At 45.1% G+C, this 17,096-nt stretch overlaps 1 protein-coding gene across 17 annotated transcripts in view; it reads right to left on the bottom strand.

Annotated features, from left to right (window-relative positions):
* EIF4G3 (eukaryotic translation initiation factor 4 gamma 3) overlaps window positions 1-8,895 on the bottom strand; it is a 397,045-nt gene extending 388,150 nt beyond the window's left edge. For 5 of the 17 annotated variants that reach the window (XM_082614841.1, XM_082614837.1, XM_082614840.1 and 2 more), the window contains exon 1: window positions 8,257-8,437. The gene's annotated coding sequence lies outside the window, so the exon portion shown is untranslated. Of the gene's footprint in view, window positions 1-8,256; window positions 8,451-8,788 lie in introns of those variants that run through there. The other 12 variants (XM_082614843.1, XM_082614847.1, XM_082614836.1 and 9 more) reach the window with 7 other exon arrangements.
* Between the last annotated feature and the right edge of the window lie 8,201 nt (window positions 8,896-17,096).

Here is a 17,096-nt window from a genome sequence, read left to right on the forward strand (position 1 = left end):
AACTGGTGAGTCTAATGGGTTTCTTTTGGGAGTGATGAAAATATTCTAAAATTTACTAGGGTGATGGTTGCAGTATTCTGTGAATATACTCAAAACCACTGAACTGTACACTGTAAATGGGTGGCTTGTATGGTATGCAAATTATATCTCAATAAAGCTGTCCAAAAAAAAGAGCAATGGTTTTACACAAGTGAGGTCTATCCTCTTCTCTTATTCATTCAAAGTCCTCTAGCATCCGGATCCATTATCTCAAGCATTCAACCTCAAGACTCCTCCACTCCAAGCATACTGATCAGGAGCCTTACAATCCAGCATACACCGTGCTTATTTCAGGCCCAAATCTTTGTTCATGCCGATCACCCACTCACCACAATCCATTCCTCTCTGCCGAACCAAACCCTGACTACAGCCTTAAACTCTTTTTAATTTTTTAAAAATTCATCTTTCAGTTCAAATTCTGTTTCTTATACGCTATTTTCCAGGGCCTAGAAAGAGTCAGGAGTCACCCTTTCTTTCTTACATTCCTCCATTCTATCTTCAAGGTTCAGTCCTTTCCACTCTCAATGTAAAAATACTGTGTTCTGGCTCAAAACTGGCAGTACTTATTTCTACTGCCACCTAGTTTTCCTCCTTGTTATTCCAAAATTCTGTTTGTTCCCGTGCTTCAATCTTATTTCCCTAACTCCACATGAGACCGCGTATGGTCTTTTCCTACCTCCTCAATCACTCCACATAATACCAACGTTTGCTGAAAACCAATTAAAGTAATCAAGGCAATATCACACATGTATACAATTCATAACTAGCAAATACCACCCTGGCCACATCTTTTTTAAGTATGATTTAACATATGGATGAAGATGGATTCAAAGGAATAATTTTTTAAATGTACGTAACTGTGGGGGGGGAAATCTGTGAAGTTAGATCAAGTTTTAATGTCATAAATAATGCAAAACATTATAGGCACAAGTCAAAAATGTTTGACTTCTTGATAAAGGTTTCAGCCCTTCTTTCTAATGTGCAGTGATAACTTCTGAGCTACAAGCCAAAGGTGAAAGAAGACCTTTCCAAAGAAACAAAAATAGTTCATTCCAAATTGATGAAGAATAAAACTATTCAAAAAGTAGTTTCTGCTGGCAGATAGTTAAGTAACAAAATAAGCAAGATACAAAACTGTATGTAATTTAACCTTAAGTTATGTTACCAAAAAAGGGCAGATTTTAAGTCCATTAAAATTAAAGTCTATAGAAAAAAGGACAAGAAATAAACCAAAATATTAAACAGTGGTTACCTCTATGTACTAAGATTATGATTGATGTTTTACTTTTCCATATTTTAAAAATTTTCTGAATTGATGATGTGTTACTCATAATTATAAAACAAAAATTTTAATGGTAACATTTGACTATAAATGTTTTTTCTCCTTGGCCTTTATACAAATTCTAATTCTCAGTATCTATACTTCAAATGTAACCCAGCCATTTTAGACGTCTATGTAAACTGGGTCAATGCTTATGCCATCTCAAAGGAAATTATGGAACTATTTTCAATTCAATTACACATCAGCGCAAACAATTTAGGGCAGCTTTGAGTGCAAAAAGTGTGTTGTGATGCCATCTCTATTACCCCAAAACTTACCTTAAACTGATTCCTAGACTCTAACTTAATCAACATTTCATTCGACAAATATTTAGACTTCCCACTACCTGCCAAGCACTGTTATAGGTGCTAGCAATTCAACAGTGAACAAAAGTGACAAAAATTTCTGCCTTTATGAAGTTTACATTCTCTACAGATACAATTTAATGTCTCAGGGCTTCCCTGGTGGCGCAGTGGTTGAGAGTCCGCCTGCCGATGCAGGGGACACGGGTTCGTGCCCCGCTCCGGGAAGATCCCACATGCCGCGGAGCGGCTGGGCCCGTGAGCCATGGCCACTGGGACTGCGCGTCCGGAGCCTGTGCTCCGCAACGGGAGAGGCCACAACAGCAAGAGCCCCACTCACGGCAAAAAAAAAAAAAAAAAAAAAAAAATTTAATGTCTCAGAAGAGTCAGGAAACAACACACAGGGGTCAAAAAAATACAAAACAACTACTAGTTAATAAAGATCATAAAAACTGACAAATTTCAAATATACTTTAAATAGTTCAAACTATCTCAAATTTCAGTTAAGAGTATAGGAGACTGAAAAACTTCTTATTGGCAGCAAGTCAAAGAACTAGGACCCAATTGAGAATTCAGAAGTATCTTGGGATCCTGCAATATTTCATCCATGTAAATCTCACCTGCAGTTTACACATTACCTGAAGTCAGGTGCCTACCTAATAATCAGGAAATACTTCATTTCATATTATATTAGCTCGAAGTATTATTCCTAAAGTAAAAATAGATTGTTTCTCATCACAGGAGTTTACTTCAGAACTTACTTTCCCTCATACTTCATAATGAACTAACTGGATCTTCACCCAGAGCAAGGCAGCATCTGACCATGGTGGCAACCTTATTTTACAGCCTCAAGCCATCCCACCACAGACAATATAGTCTTCACTACTAAAGTCACAGAAGTATTTCAGTCTGTTTGGCTAAATCTAACATTAATAAAACAAAAACCAGAAGCTTCTTCCCATATGAGCAAGCTGCCTTCCCTATGATCCACGTCAGAATGCCTCTAGTATCAGTAAGTCACCACAGAAACGTGTCACTGACCATCAGACAAACTAAGAAACCATTAATAGGTCTCTATAAATCCTTCCCGCCTACTTGCAAGAACAAAACAAACCTCAAACCATAATCTTCAGAATTAAAAGCCATTACAATTCAAGAGGATCACTTTGTAAACTATAAACTAGTCTTAACCCTTCATTTTAGAGAAGGGGAAACTGATGCCCAAAGTAGTTATTTGACTAGTCCAAGATAACACATTAAAATGGAAAAGCCAGGGCTTCCCTGGTGGCGCAGTGGTTGAGGGTCTGCCTGCCGATGCAGGGGACACAGGTTCATGCCCCGGTCCGAGAAGATCCCACATGCCGCAGAGCGGGCTAGGCCCGTGAGCCATGGCCACTGAGCCCGCGCGTCCAGAGCCTGTGCTCCGCAACGGGAGAGGCCACAACAGTGAGAGGCCCGCGTACCACACACACAAAAAAAATGTTAAAGCCAAACTTGAATCCAGATTTTTTTTTTTACTCCAAATCAGGTGGACTTCTCAATACACCAAGTAAAATCTATATTTTAAGGCCAGCAGGTACTGCTTCCCAGCCAAAGTCTAATATCAGAAGGGCAGGGGGGTATTATGGGATGAGTGTGAAGGAGACCAGGAAAGAACCAACCACAGAGATCAGATCTGATACGTATCTTCTCATACTCTAATTCCTCATATTATGATGCAGAAGATATTTCGAATCTACAGCAATTGTGTTTTGATTACCATGTTCTCTGGTACCTCCTTCTAGCTTCTCCGCTCCTGCTAAAAACCCGAAACATGCCTGAAATCCATTTAGTACTAAAATTCTATGCAGCAGCAACAGCAAAGGAATCGTGAAAAGTCAGCAGGCAGAAGGTGAAAGCTCTGTAAACCTTGGGTAATTCTTACTCATCCTTCTAATTTAGCTCAGATTTCTTCTAGGAAGCCCTAATTCCTCCTTCCCCCAGGCTAGGCTCTTAGAGCAGAGTTACTGTACTTGCCTCATGGTATTCTGTCCGTTTACCTGTCTGGACCAAGTTCTTTGAGGGCAAAGATTTCAACCCCAGACCTAGCACTGAGTATGGCACACAGTAGGTGCTGGATAAATGAACAATTTTAAACCTTGCCACTTAGATTAAAGCTCCAATACAAATAGCAACCCTATTATGATTCAAAACATGGGTTTCAAACATTTTTTAGCAGACGTTTTGTAAAAATCTTATCAGAAACCCCAATGTGGAAAAGCACCATATCAGTCCTTAGGTAATTTAAATTCTCAGTTTGACAGAAAATACCCATAAGCCTAGGACAGGGAGTAGCAGCAGGATGTGACTGATGTGAGCTGATGGGACTCAGGCATCTAACTTTCTTCCTTCTTTATCTCCATCTTGCATTGGTCTCCCTCTCTCCCTTGCTAAAAGAGGATGATGAGGATCTGCTCTCTCAAAGCACAGATCCATCTTTGTTGATGGTGGGGCTTAGTAGTAAACAGACTGCTGGCCACTGCGTAAGCTACGGAGTTCTAGTTGCTAGTTATAAAGGTATTTTGCTGGAGGCCTTGCTAACATCTGAACAAGCAGAAACATGCACTGAATCAAATGTGGCAGGCCTATTCTTATGCTTTAAGGCTCAATGAGGTAAAGATATCCTACTTGTCTAGCAGTGTGTGGCTATGAGCTAATTAAAACAACGTGCAGCATCACTGCATTCTCGATTACCCCAAAGAGCTCCTATAGTTTATACAGACTTCCCCTAGCTATCAAATATGGGAGGGTATCCTTCCTTCCATTTCCACATGCAGACTTGGTAAGAAGTAGCACAGCATACTGCAAAGGACATTCATAAGCTTTGGAGCCACGGTCTGAACTGCAGTCCACTACTTACTAGAGAGACAACTGTGGGAATGTTACTTAACTTCTCTGAACTTTAGTTTCCTCATCTGTAAAATACAGACGGTATTTTACAGATGAGGAATATATACAGACTCATTACAGTCCTTGTGAGAATTAAATAAAATCATGTATGTATGGCTCCTAGAATAGTAGGCACTCAATAAATGAACACTATTGTTATTATTCAGATTTAGCTTTGGTAGAGGCAAAAAAGAAGAAAGCAAATGTTATTAGCTTCAGCCTACGAAACTGAAAATCAACACAGAACACAAAAAAAGGAAAACTGTAATACTAAAAAAAGGGAATATTTGCTTTTAATATATGTCATATCTAAGACAAAATAGCTGAGGACACAAGTCATTTTTGGGTCACCACAGGCCTTTACCAAATTTAGTTCCTTTAAAGAACCCACTGCTCTGATTTCTTAACCAAACCAACTCCCCCCAAACAGTAACTAGACTCCCCAGAAGTGTCAGCAGCCCTGAGAGAAATTACACCCTGAAGTCTTTCCATATAAATAGAACACTGTGTATTCGTAACAGACTGAAAAATTGTTCTGTTTAAGTCAGAACTACTTGGGGACCTGAATTCAAACTCATTTATCTTTAATTATCTCAAGGGTGAGCAATTTCCATCTAAAGAATTAGGCTTTTAATGGGGACCCAAGAACTCCCTGAAAATGTAAGCAAGATTTTCTATGCATGTACAATTTTCTGTGGAGAGGATCTACAAGCTTTCATCAAAATGTCAAAGTTGTTTGTTACCCAGAAAAGGTTAAGAATCACTACTGAGATTCTCAGTAGAGCCTCTTGGAACCTCATACTGGGAAGCTGAGGTGAGCAAATCTCAAGGCAAGTATCCTAAAGTGCCAATTTCATAAACGATTCATACTGGATTATGTTATAAAACTCTAAGCATATTTCTCCCTTGCCATTAGCACTTTTTATATCAGGGTTTATCTTCTTCTTTCATCCCCACCATTCCTGCCCACCCTCTGCCATGCCCCATCCCTTGCCTCTCAGCAGTCAAAGGCATCTTTCCATGAAATGGCCTTATGAGCCTGCCATGCCATACCAATGCTTACTTAAGCAGGTTCCGTTTAAATTCAAATTCACTATCATTTCTGATTTGTCACTTGAACCCTAAGTACAAATGAAGGACATCTTGTTACATGAATCTCTAATATTTTTACAAATTTAAAATACTATCTGAACTTATTAATTCAATTCAAACACAACTGCACCCATATATTTTGAGGAACTGGAGAGTTAATCAAGCCATAGAAAGAGCAACTCCAAATTTGCACTCCAGTCTCAATGCTTCAATGTGTATCAACTTATATACAATAACCACTTTCATCAAACAAATACAAATTCCCACACTCAGTCACACTTAGTGTACAAAAGCAGAATTGCTCTGTTTCAATCCATTTTTAACCAATTCTCCATTACCACAGATAACATTTCACCATTGGTATGTTCTAATGAAATCTGTAATCTACACTTCATTTACTATACAAGCTTTTAGATTTTAGCAATTTGTAACCTTTCAACGTGTAAAGCAAAGAGAAGATAATAGAATTGTGAAATACATCAAGAAGAAAATTTAATCTTACTTCGATGACATGAGGCAAAGTAAAAACTTAAAGCCACATAAAACCAAGTATCCTATATTACTACGTATATGTATAAAAGTTATTTCCACTAGAAATTACACCTTAAATCCCCTTTAACAACTGTTGCAGTAGTAGTAACTACTTTTATGTTGCAACCAACTCACAGCTTTTATAAGTCCTTCCTTTGTGAAATGCGCTGAGAAAACGTACACTTGAAACACTCAAGTCACAGCTCTGTGTCCAAGTAACACCACCAAATTCACCAAGCACTGTCATATTCAGTACTCAGGTCCTTATTTATCACTCTGTAGTCAAGAACACGTAACTATGGACCTCCTTTCATTTAATTTCCAAAACAGCTCCAAGATGCAGGTAAGGAATAATTTACTTGGTGGCGCAGTATAGAAACTTAAAGCCCTAACCAAATATGGGCAATCAAGACCAAAAAAAAAAAAAAAAAAACAAAAACAAACTGAAATTAAAAAGGAATTTAAACTCACAAAGCATTAAGATATGTTTAAGAGATCCAGCACTGAATTCCACCTTGAAGTAGGCATGTCAGCCAAACTTCGTCCCCCAGAGTAAAGCAACTAGGGATACTGATCAAAACTAACCAGGTTTTCGAGGAGCAACAAACACTCAGGTATCGCTAACCATTCTCATTGGTGAACAATTCTTAATTGAACAGAATCTTGCAGTTCAACCTTATGAAATCAGTACACACATGACACTGGAATGGAATTTATCTTACTCTGCGCCACCACTGCTTGGATTGAAAAAATGTGGACTAACAATATTCAAAGAACAGAGAAAATGGCACTTGACAGAAACCAAAACGATGACCTGGAATGACTCTAGAAGAGAGATACCTTCCCCTTCTCAAAGCAATGGACACAGACAAGAATCAAACTACAGCCTGTGAAATAATCTGTGGACCTCACAGCAGTTAGCTTCTCACTTGCTCAAATACCCTACTCTAAAAGTCAAACACACGATGACACAAATACAAAAACACATCTAACATCCAATGATTATTTATTGATTTACACAAATACAACGGATTGGGGGAGGGATGCATGATGAAATGTTATTCTAAGGTAGCTAATAATACCTTTCTAAGTCTCCGTGGAATTCATGAACTCAATGTTTTACCTTCACCGCCTGGTTTTTAACTAAAATACCTCGTCACCAAGTCTTTTTAATCAAAGCTGTCCAAAAATTCTACAATCAAGCAAATAACATGAAATTAGACACATTCAATACTAGACTTTCCTCCAGGGGCCCTGGTACCCTCTAGACATCAGGCCTATGAAGAGTAAATGAAAGCCCTTTACAAAGATTCAGCATAACACAAGCCTTCCAAGAAGTGAGACTTTTGGGGGTGATGGGTAATGTCTGTTAATTTCCTCTTCCTTTAAAAAGGTCAAACGCAGGGAAGCGTCCGGTTTAACATTTCCTCCCTAGATCGCGTTCCACCACAAACCACAACTCCCCCAATCGCTAAAAAACACTAGCAAGAGGGAGTGCTTTCTGCAAAATTTCACCGTAGATTTAAAATCCAACTTACCTCACGAACGAGCTGAGTTTAGTTTCATACAGGAAATTTACCAATAAAGTTTATTATGTATTAATAATAATTATTAGAGAAGCCCACCATGCCCCGCTGCAGGGAGATGAGGAGGGTGTAGTCCTCACAACAATCAGAGAAAAGCCTTCCCTGCAGGGCTGGTCACAGGCACCAGCAAATTCGGCCTAATAAAGGGGGGCGGGGGTAGGGTTTAGGGGAGGAGAGGCTAGGGGGGGAAGGGTCCCCCAGCTCCACAAGGGAAGGGCTGCAGAAGCAAGGCCGATGGAGCTAGTTTTCGCAGTAGTGCAGAGGGTCCCGGGGTGCCCCGTAGTGCTGCTGCCGGGGCACCCCAAAAGCTCCGGCCAAGCCGGGTGCGTGGGCTGGAGGAGCAGCCCCTTCCCTGGCTGGGCAGTGGCTGCCGGCAGGAGAGTCCCCGGAGGGGCCCCAGTACCCCTGGTCTGCAGCGAAGAGAGCCAAAGGGCCGGCAGGAAGGTGAAAAGGATACTGTTGGGGCGCCTGGGTCTGGAGGGCCCTGATGTTCGGGTGAGGAGGGGCCGCTGCCGCCGCTGCCGCCGCCGCCGCCGCCGCCGCCGCCGGGTGAGGAGGCGGTACCGCTGCTGCTGCCGCCGCCGCCGCCGCCGCCGCCGCCGCTCCGGTGCCGGGTCCGGTTCCTGCTGCAGCCGCTGAGCCTGATTTCAGAGCCGGTTTCTGCGGTAAACTCATGGCAAAGCGAAGCCACCAACCCCCCCAGAGCGGGACCGGGCGCGCCGGGGTGCAGGGGCCGGGGGCAGCGGGGGGGCGGGATGGGGGCAGACCCGGGGAGGCGGCGGGAGCGGGGGGCCGGGGGGAGGCTGGGAGGAGGAGGAGGAGGGAGCCGGGGCCGGTCACACACGCCCGCCGCCGCCGCCGCCGCCGCCGCCGCCGCCGGCAGCAGCAGCCGCCCCGCGGGCCAGCACCACCGGCTGCCGGTCTCCGTGACAACGCGACCCCAGGGGGGGGGCCGGACCCGGCGGGGGCAGGAGGCGGAGAGACCGGACCTTTCACGGCAATATCCTCATGGGCCGGCGGCAGGGGGTCTTTATCCCCCTGCCCGGGGGAAGCGGCGCCCTTCTCGGTAGCGGGGCTCAGGCGATGCCGGCGGATTTTCTTCACTCAACGAGTAGAGCATCCAACATGGCGCTGCGGTCGCCTCCAGCAGTCCGGCAGGACGGCCGCTCGGAAAACCTCGGGCCTTTTCGGAGTAGCTCGGGAGGCCGAGGGTGAGAAGCTCCTTCGGCTCTTTCCGGAGACTGCGAGAGGTCGGGGTTCTTCGGAAACACTCGGGGGCGCCTTCGGCCGCCGTTCGGCAGTTCTCCGGGGCTGATTCGCTTCCTCGGGAAAGATCGGCTAGGGGGGCTTCCAGGCACGCTGCAGCTGGGGTGCGGGGCGGAGGGAGAGATCAAAGGCGAGGTCTGGTTTGCGAGAGCCCTCGTCTGCCGCCCAGCCTCGAAGAACAATGGTAACGGCCCTGGAGCCTGCGGTCCGCAGAGCCCTGTCCGTAGGGGCGGGAGGCAGTGAGGCGAGAAACCTCGGTTACAGTGGGAGGAACCGCTTAACCGGAGTGAAACCGCTGGATAGGAGCCCGCCGCGTGGACCTATTAGCATAACAAATAGCACTCGCCGGCCCTTAAACGCAGTTCCCGTCCATTGTGTCTACATTTCGCCCTCGTCCACTCAGAGAGGTGAGCGGGATGAGGAGCTCCATTTCCAGAGCACGCTGAGCCTGAGAGAGGAAAAGTGACCGGCCCAAGGTCATCCAGCCAGGAAAGGACAGAAACAAACCTGGATCTGAAATCCAGGTTCATTCGTCCGAATGAACCTTGCCGCTTCCCAAGTTGCCTGGGAACCTGATCCGACCCTCCTTATCTAATCAGCAGCCTTAACTTGGGGATCTGTGGACGGATTCTTCCAAGGCCTGCCCGGGAGACTGGAGCGCCTTTTGACCAGCAGCCAGTGGTCGGCTCCCCGGTGTCCTATGCCGGAGTAACACTTGGTGATAAGCTCCTTTTCTCCCCAGCAGGACCAGCCAACACCCCCGTACCCCCTGCCCACACATTCCACCCCCAATTGGGGTCTTGTCCAAGCACAGGAACATTGAGGGGAAAGGAACTGCAGAGATCAGGGAGCAAGCCAGGTAATAACTGTAACCAGGCACTGAGCAGTTCATTATCTCACACAGTCCTGTGAAAGAGGTGGTAATCATTTCACAAATGTAGAGACTGAGGCACAGTGAGGCTCAATACCATCACACAACAGAAGAAGCTGAGAAAATTGAGGCTCGAAACGGACAAGAGACTTTGCCAAGGTCACATGGAGAGTATAGTTGGCAGAGACAAAATTAGAGCTGGGTTCTGCCTCCTGCCATACTGCCTCACACTACCTTCCTTTTTTTTTTTTTTTTTTTCAATTCACATAAAGCTCTACACATAGTGGTTGCTTAATTCTTGACAGTCCCTGGGACCTCCAAAAGCTCCCTCCGGGAAAAAGCATCTGGAAGAAGGTGATACCACAACTGCATCTTTCTGGAGAGGGTTTCACAGCTCCTAGTGTAGAAAAGGAAGCATCATCCCCCATCTCCAGACAGGAAGGCAGGAGCTACTTCATACTCTGGAATCCTAAGCCATTTGGATTTGTAACACCTGTTTACCTGGGATTGGATTTTTCTGCTCTTCTCTAGACGTGACTGGCTCCAGGAAAAATTCCCAAGTGGTCCTGCAGTTCCCCAGATTCTCCTTCTATGTTCCAGATCTCAGACTTCCCTTATCCCAATGGAAACCTGTTCCCAGGAAAGAATTTGGCTTCCCATTTATACTAGGGTGATAACAGACTGATAATTGCTTAATTGTTATTCTTTTCTGAGCTAGTTTCATTTCCTAACTTAATAGCTACAAGCATCGGGTGATTACTGTGTGTCTGGTCTTTGCTAAGCACTTTACCAGCATTATCTGTCTTGAAACAGATAGACCTGGGGCAAAATAATGTCAAAGTCCCTGATAAGATTCTGGCTCCAGGCAATCAACGAGAAAGGCTTATAGGGAGCAAAGTCAGAAAGGTGGAGCACTCTCCTTTCATCCAAAGCATAGCCCTGCTCAACGCCTCCCGTCTGGCACGGAGAAGCTAATATTTATTGAACACCTCCTGGGTGCCAGGGTACAGTTCTGCTAAACGTTCTGCTTAGATTCACTCTTATTCACCTCAACAACTCTGCAAGGTATTATTATATCCCATTCACAAATAAACTGAGGCTTAAAGATAGGAAGAAGCAACTTGTATAACTTTCAAGTGGAAATGCTGGCATTCAAACCCAGGCACCTGACTCCAGTTCTGATTTGCCACCATTGCCTTCCACAGACCAACCTCCCCACGCTGGCCAGAGGCGCTGTCAACAAGCGAAGCTGATTTTGTGAACTTGCCTGCCAAGAGCCCTCCATGGCTCCTCCATTGCCTTCAGAATCCAGTCTAAATTCAAGGCCCTTCAGGATCTGGACTCTGCTTCCATCCTGCCACTCTCCACCTCAGATCCAGAACTGCAGCCACCTTGCTCCACTGCAGACAAAGCCATTCTCTTCCTCGCCCGGGTGTCTGTTTGTGGACTACGACCCCAAACCATCCTCTCCCTTCTCAGCCCGTTGGCTTATGCCTGCTCCTGCCTCAAGGCTTGGCCTAGGCCTCGCCTCCTCTAGGCACCCTTTCCTCACTCCCCAGGCTGAGCTAGGCTCCCCTTCTCTAGGCTCCCAAGTAGATGCTTAGAACTCAGTGTTGAGCAATAAAGAGTACAGCTGTTGGAATCAGATTACCTGAATTTGATTCTCAGACCTGCCATTGATTAATTGTATGACCTTGGAGAAATCACATAACCTCTCAAGCCTCAGTTTTCTCATCTGTAAAATGGAGACTCCACCTCTTATCATGAGAAATAGGACAACAAAGTCCAGTCCCTTGCTCACTGTCATAGTTGGATACATTTTAGCTACTACTATTCATTTACATAGGAACATTACCTAGTCGTTTAAAATATCCTTGATATCTAGCACTCAATAAAAAGGATGTGAGCTTGCTAAAGGACAGAATAATTGTGAACTGCCAGAGGATTTTCAGGTTACCCTGGAGAAGCCCTGGGTACTGCAGAGCCTAGGCTGGGCCTCACTACACAGGGAGTGAAAAGGGTGAGAGCTTCCTGGAGCAGGCAGTGCTGGCTCACAGGAGGAGTCCTGAATTTTTGACCAGCCAGCCACTGTTCCCAGAGCCCACCACGCTACCCCCAACAGAGACCTGCATTCCCTCCCGGAATCAAACTACCTCTCCATCCTCATTCAAAGAGCCAGCAGACAGGTGAAGACTTGGTTTACACATCTCCTCCTGGCTGGGTGATGGAGCTTTGCTTATTTGTTATCATGTGGGGTCACTGTGCTGTTTCTCTGAGTGAAGTGAAGATTGGGCTCAGGGGACCCCTTAATTTCTTAATTGAAAACTTTTGAAAATATTGTCACAAGCTGGAGTTCTCTGGCCCTTTCTTTTTTTTTTTTCTCCTGGAGGGGACTGGCCTTTTAGCACAACGGAAGCCATCTTTAGTAGCCACAGAAGGTTTGTATGTTATTAGGTGCTCCGCTCTGAGACATGCAAACCTCCACCAAGGCCTGATGAGATAGAGCTGTGAATTGAACTTGCTGACCCAAGATCTAGACCCTAGGCAGTTAAGACATAGAGATGGGAGGCCGAGAACATTTAAAAAAGAAGAAGGAGGAGGAGGAGGAGGAAGAAAGACCAAAGAAGGAGCAACTGCATGGCACCCATTTGAAATGGACATGGATGGAAGGAGAGAAAGCCCAATGGGAATAGTAAAGAAATATTTTGTCCCATTCCTTATACTGCAGGCCCATTCATAATTGGCCATGAATGTTCTTCAGTAAAGAGCTGTGCCAGCAGGCCCTGCCCAGCGTCACAGGGCCCAGTGGTAGGATGCCATGTAAGGGTGGTAGTTCCTTTCAAAGGTTGTAAACTTTCAGATAGATCTGGATTCTAACCTTACAGGCTAGCTAATCAACCTTAAGCAAGTTTCCTAACGTCTCTGGGCCATTTGCAAAATAAAAACAGGAGGTCTGCCTCTAAAGGATTAAAGCAAGACATAAAGGAGCTGGTCTGTAGAGAGCATCGCCAGGGCCTAGGGCATGGTAGGTACCTCAACAAAGCTTCACTCCTTCCCTCTTGCCTCCAAGGCAAAGTTTGCTGCCACTCCCACTCCCACTTCTGGGGCCAAGTCTTCCTACCTCTTTGCCCACGGTGTGTGTAATGGTCTTCATTTCTCAGCTATTCCTGGAGGGGACCACAGCCCCCGCCAGCACTATGGCAGCAGATGCTTCAGCTTCACCAGGATGCAAGAGGGAACAAAAAATATAATCATAGAATGGTTAAGACAGTAAATTTTATGTTATTTGTATTTACCACAATTTTTTTGAAGTATTGTAATAGAGTCTAGTCAGGACTGAAGGTGCCTTAGGGGATCACCTTACCCAGTGTCCTGGTTTTAGGGGTAGAGCCCAGATATAAGAAAGGCTTTTTCTCAAGGTCAAACAGCAAGTAAGCAGTGCAACCTGGACTGAAACTCATGACCTCTTTTCACTGCTGGACCAAGGTGTTTCTCACATCTGATAGCATCCTCTCATTTAGAAGTCAGATCCCCCTATCCCCCCACCCCCAGGCTTTTCCCACTTCAAGTGTCAGTCATTCCTCCCCGTGTGCCTCTGGAATCACAACCAATCTTCAGGACTTGTTAAACAAGCATTTACTGAGTGACAGCTATGTACCAGGCACCGTTCTGGGCCCCTAGCAAGGACTGTGAGACCACGTCTTAACAGGGAAGAGAGATAGGTAACTGGGCCTACAAGTTAAATAATCCCCATAATTATTTACGTTAAAAAGTTAAGGACTTCCCTGGTGGTGCAGTGGTTAAGGATCCACCTGCCAATGCAGGGGACACAGGTTCGATCCCTGGCCCAGGAAGATCCCACATGCCACGGAGCAACTAAGCCCATGTGCCACAACTGCTGAGCCTGTGCTCTAGAGCCCACAAGCCACAACTACTCAGCCCGTGTGCCACAACTACTGAAGCCTGCACGCCTAGAGCCCGTGCTCCGCAACAAAAGAAGCCACCGCAATGAGAAGCCCGCGCACCGCAACGAAGAGTAGCCCCTGCTCGCCGCAACTAGAGAAAGCCCGCGTGCAACAGTGAAGATACAACGCAGCCAAAAATAAATCTAAAAAAAAAAAGAAAAGAAAAGTTGAGGTCATGTCACTTCTGCTCAGAGCCCTCCACTGTCTTCACTTCTGAGTTGGAATAAAAGCCAAAATCTGTTCAATGACCTATGAGGCCCTACGTGATCTCCATCTCCCACCCCCACCTTTACATCTCAGAGCTTCTCTCCTACTCTCCTCTTCTAGTACACTGGCCTTTACAATGTTCCTTTTTATATACTCCCCGCCTCAGGGCCTTTGCACTTTCTGTTTCCTGTCCTTGAGATATCTGCATTGCTCATTCCCTCACTTCCTTCATGTCCCTGCTCAAATGCCACCTTATCAGAGAGGCCTTCCCTGATCATCCCTTATAAGTTAGCAACCCACCCCCAACCCCAGGCTACCCTAACCTACTTTAATTTCCTTCATTACACTCATCACCACCTAACCAGTGACATATTTACATATTCATGATTTACTATCTATTCCTCCCCATTAGAATGTTAGCCCTACAGGAGTAGGGTTTCTGTCTGTTTTGTTCATTGCTGTATCTTCAGGCCCTAGAATGGTGCCTGACATGTACTGTGTGCTTGTGATATTGTGATTTATAATAAGAAATATATATTTGGTCTTCATTCCATTCCTGGTGTAGAGCTCCTAAAACCGTTAGAATTTCCTAAGCAAGGAAAGGAATAATGTGTCATTTGTTATGTTAATGAAGTGACTTTTGGAAAGCCCTAGGTCACCTAAGTAGGAGGGGCTGGTTGCCAGGGGAAACAACATTGTGATTAGAGGGTTGGAAATTTCAGTCCCAACCCCTGACCTCTGGGAAGGGGAGAGGGCTGGAGACTGAGTTCAATCACCAGTGGCCAATGATTTAATCAGTTAAGCCTATGTGGTGAGGCATCCATAAAGACCCAAAAGGACAAGGTTCCGAGTGCTTCCAGGTTGGTGAACGCATGGAGGTGCTGAGAGATGGCATGGAAGCTTCACACCCCTTTCCCCATTCTTTGCCCTATGCTGTTCCTGAGTTATATCCTTTTATAATAAACTGGTGATCCAGTAAGTAAAATGTTTGTTTTAGTTCTGTGCTCTGCCCTAGCAAATTAATTGAACCCAAGGAGGGGGGTCATGGGAACCTCCAATCTCTAGCCAGTGGATCAGAAGCACAGGTAACAGCCTGGGCTTGTGACTGTCATCTGAAGCAGGGGGATGGGGGTGGGGCGCCCCTGTAGGACTGAGCCCTTAGCCTCACCTTATCAGAGAGAACTTCCCACACCATCCCTTATAAATGAGCTGTGGGATTTGAAGCTCTCTCCAGGTAGATGGTGTCAGAGTTGAGTTAAATTGTAGGATACTCACCTGGTGGCTGAGAGTTGTCTCGTGGGCCCAGTAGATATTTGTGGACTGACTGACACAAAATGATGGCCGCTGTGCGGGCGCAGGTGGTGGAGGTGGGAGGAGAACAAGAGGACGGCGCACGGGTACCACCTCTGACTCTTCAGCCTTCTGCTCTCTGACTCAGCTCGTACAGAATTCAGAATTAGCCTGTCCTTCAAGTCGAACATCACTTGCAAATGCCTTGAACTAATTCCGATTGTGTGTGCCCATCATCCTCAAGTCACTGCTTTTCTCTCTACCAGTCAGTTTTGAACAAAACTGGAGTGCATTTTCCTAGAAAGGAGAAAGTGGGCCCAGGGAACCAACCCAAGGAGCCGGGGGGACAAAGAGACCTGGTCCTGATCCCAATTCTGCCACTTATCTTTCTTTCAACTTTTTTTATTATTATTATCATTGTAAGATACACCATAAAATTCTTTTTTTGGGGGGGGGCGGTACACGGGCCTCTCACTGTTGTGGTTTTTTTTTTTTTTTGCGGTACACGGGCCTCTCACTGTTGTGGCCTCTCCCGTTGCGGAGCACAGGCTCCGGACACACAGGCTCAGCGGCCATGGCTCACGGGCCCAGCCGTTCCACGGCATGTGGGATCTTCCCTGACCGGGGCACGAACCCGTGTCCCCTGCATCGGCAGGCAGACTCTCAACCACTGCGCCACCAGGGAAGCCCCTAAAATTCTTTCTAAATGTACAATTCAGGGCAATCATACTGTTGTGCAGTCATTACATTGTGCATCTCCAGAACTTTTGTGACGTCCCAAACTAAAACTCTGTACCCATTAACCAATAACTCCCCGTTCTCCCCTCCCTCCAGCCCCTAGCAACCACCATTCTACTTTCTGTCTCTATGAATTTGACTACTCTCAGTACCACATATAAATGGAATCATACAATACTTATGTGTCTGGCTACTTAATATTTTTAAGGTTCATCTTGTGCAGCATGTGTCAAAAATGTAATTCCTTTTCAAGGCTGAATAATAACCCATTGAATGGATATACCACATTTTGTTTATCCATTCATGTATCAGTGGACATTTAAGTTGTTTCCACCTTTTGGCTACTGTGACTAATGGTGCTGTGAACAGGGGTGTACAAGTATCTGTTTACAAGTACCAGCTTTCAGTTCTTCGGGGTACATGCTTAGAAGTGGAATTGCTGGATCATATGGTAATTCTATGTTTAATTTTTTGCAGAACCATCATACTGTTTATCCACAATGGCTGCACCACTTTATATCCCACCAGCAATGCACAAGGGTTCCAATTTCCCCCACATTCTCACCAACACTTGTTTTCTTTTTTCTTTCTTTTTTTATAATAACCCACCTAATAGGTGTGACGTGGAATGACATTGTGGTTTTGATTTGTATTTCCCTAGTGATTAGTGATACTGAGCATCTTTACAGGTGCTTACTGACCATTTGGTACCTTCTTCAGAGAAATGTCTATTCAAGTCCTTTGCCCATGTTTGAATTGGGGGGGGGGGTTTATTGTTGTTGAGTTGTAGAGGTTCCCTCCAGCTCTGCCACTTTTAACTGTGTGTCCTTGAGTGAGTTACATAACCCCCCATTGTACCTCAGTTTTCTCAACTGTAAAAAGCAAACTTTTTTTTAACCTATTAATTCCTACTTCCTAGAGCTGTTGTGAGGATTAAGTAAGGTAGCAAGTGGAAAAAAA

Source organism: Mesoplodon mirus (genome assembly GCF_964341445.2).
Source record: "Mesoplodon mirus genome assembly, chromosome: 3".
Taxonomy (NCBI): domain Eukaryota; kingdom Metazoa; phylum Chordata; class Mammalia; order Artiodactyla; family Ziphiidae; genus Mesoplodon; species Mesoplodon mirus.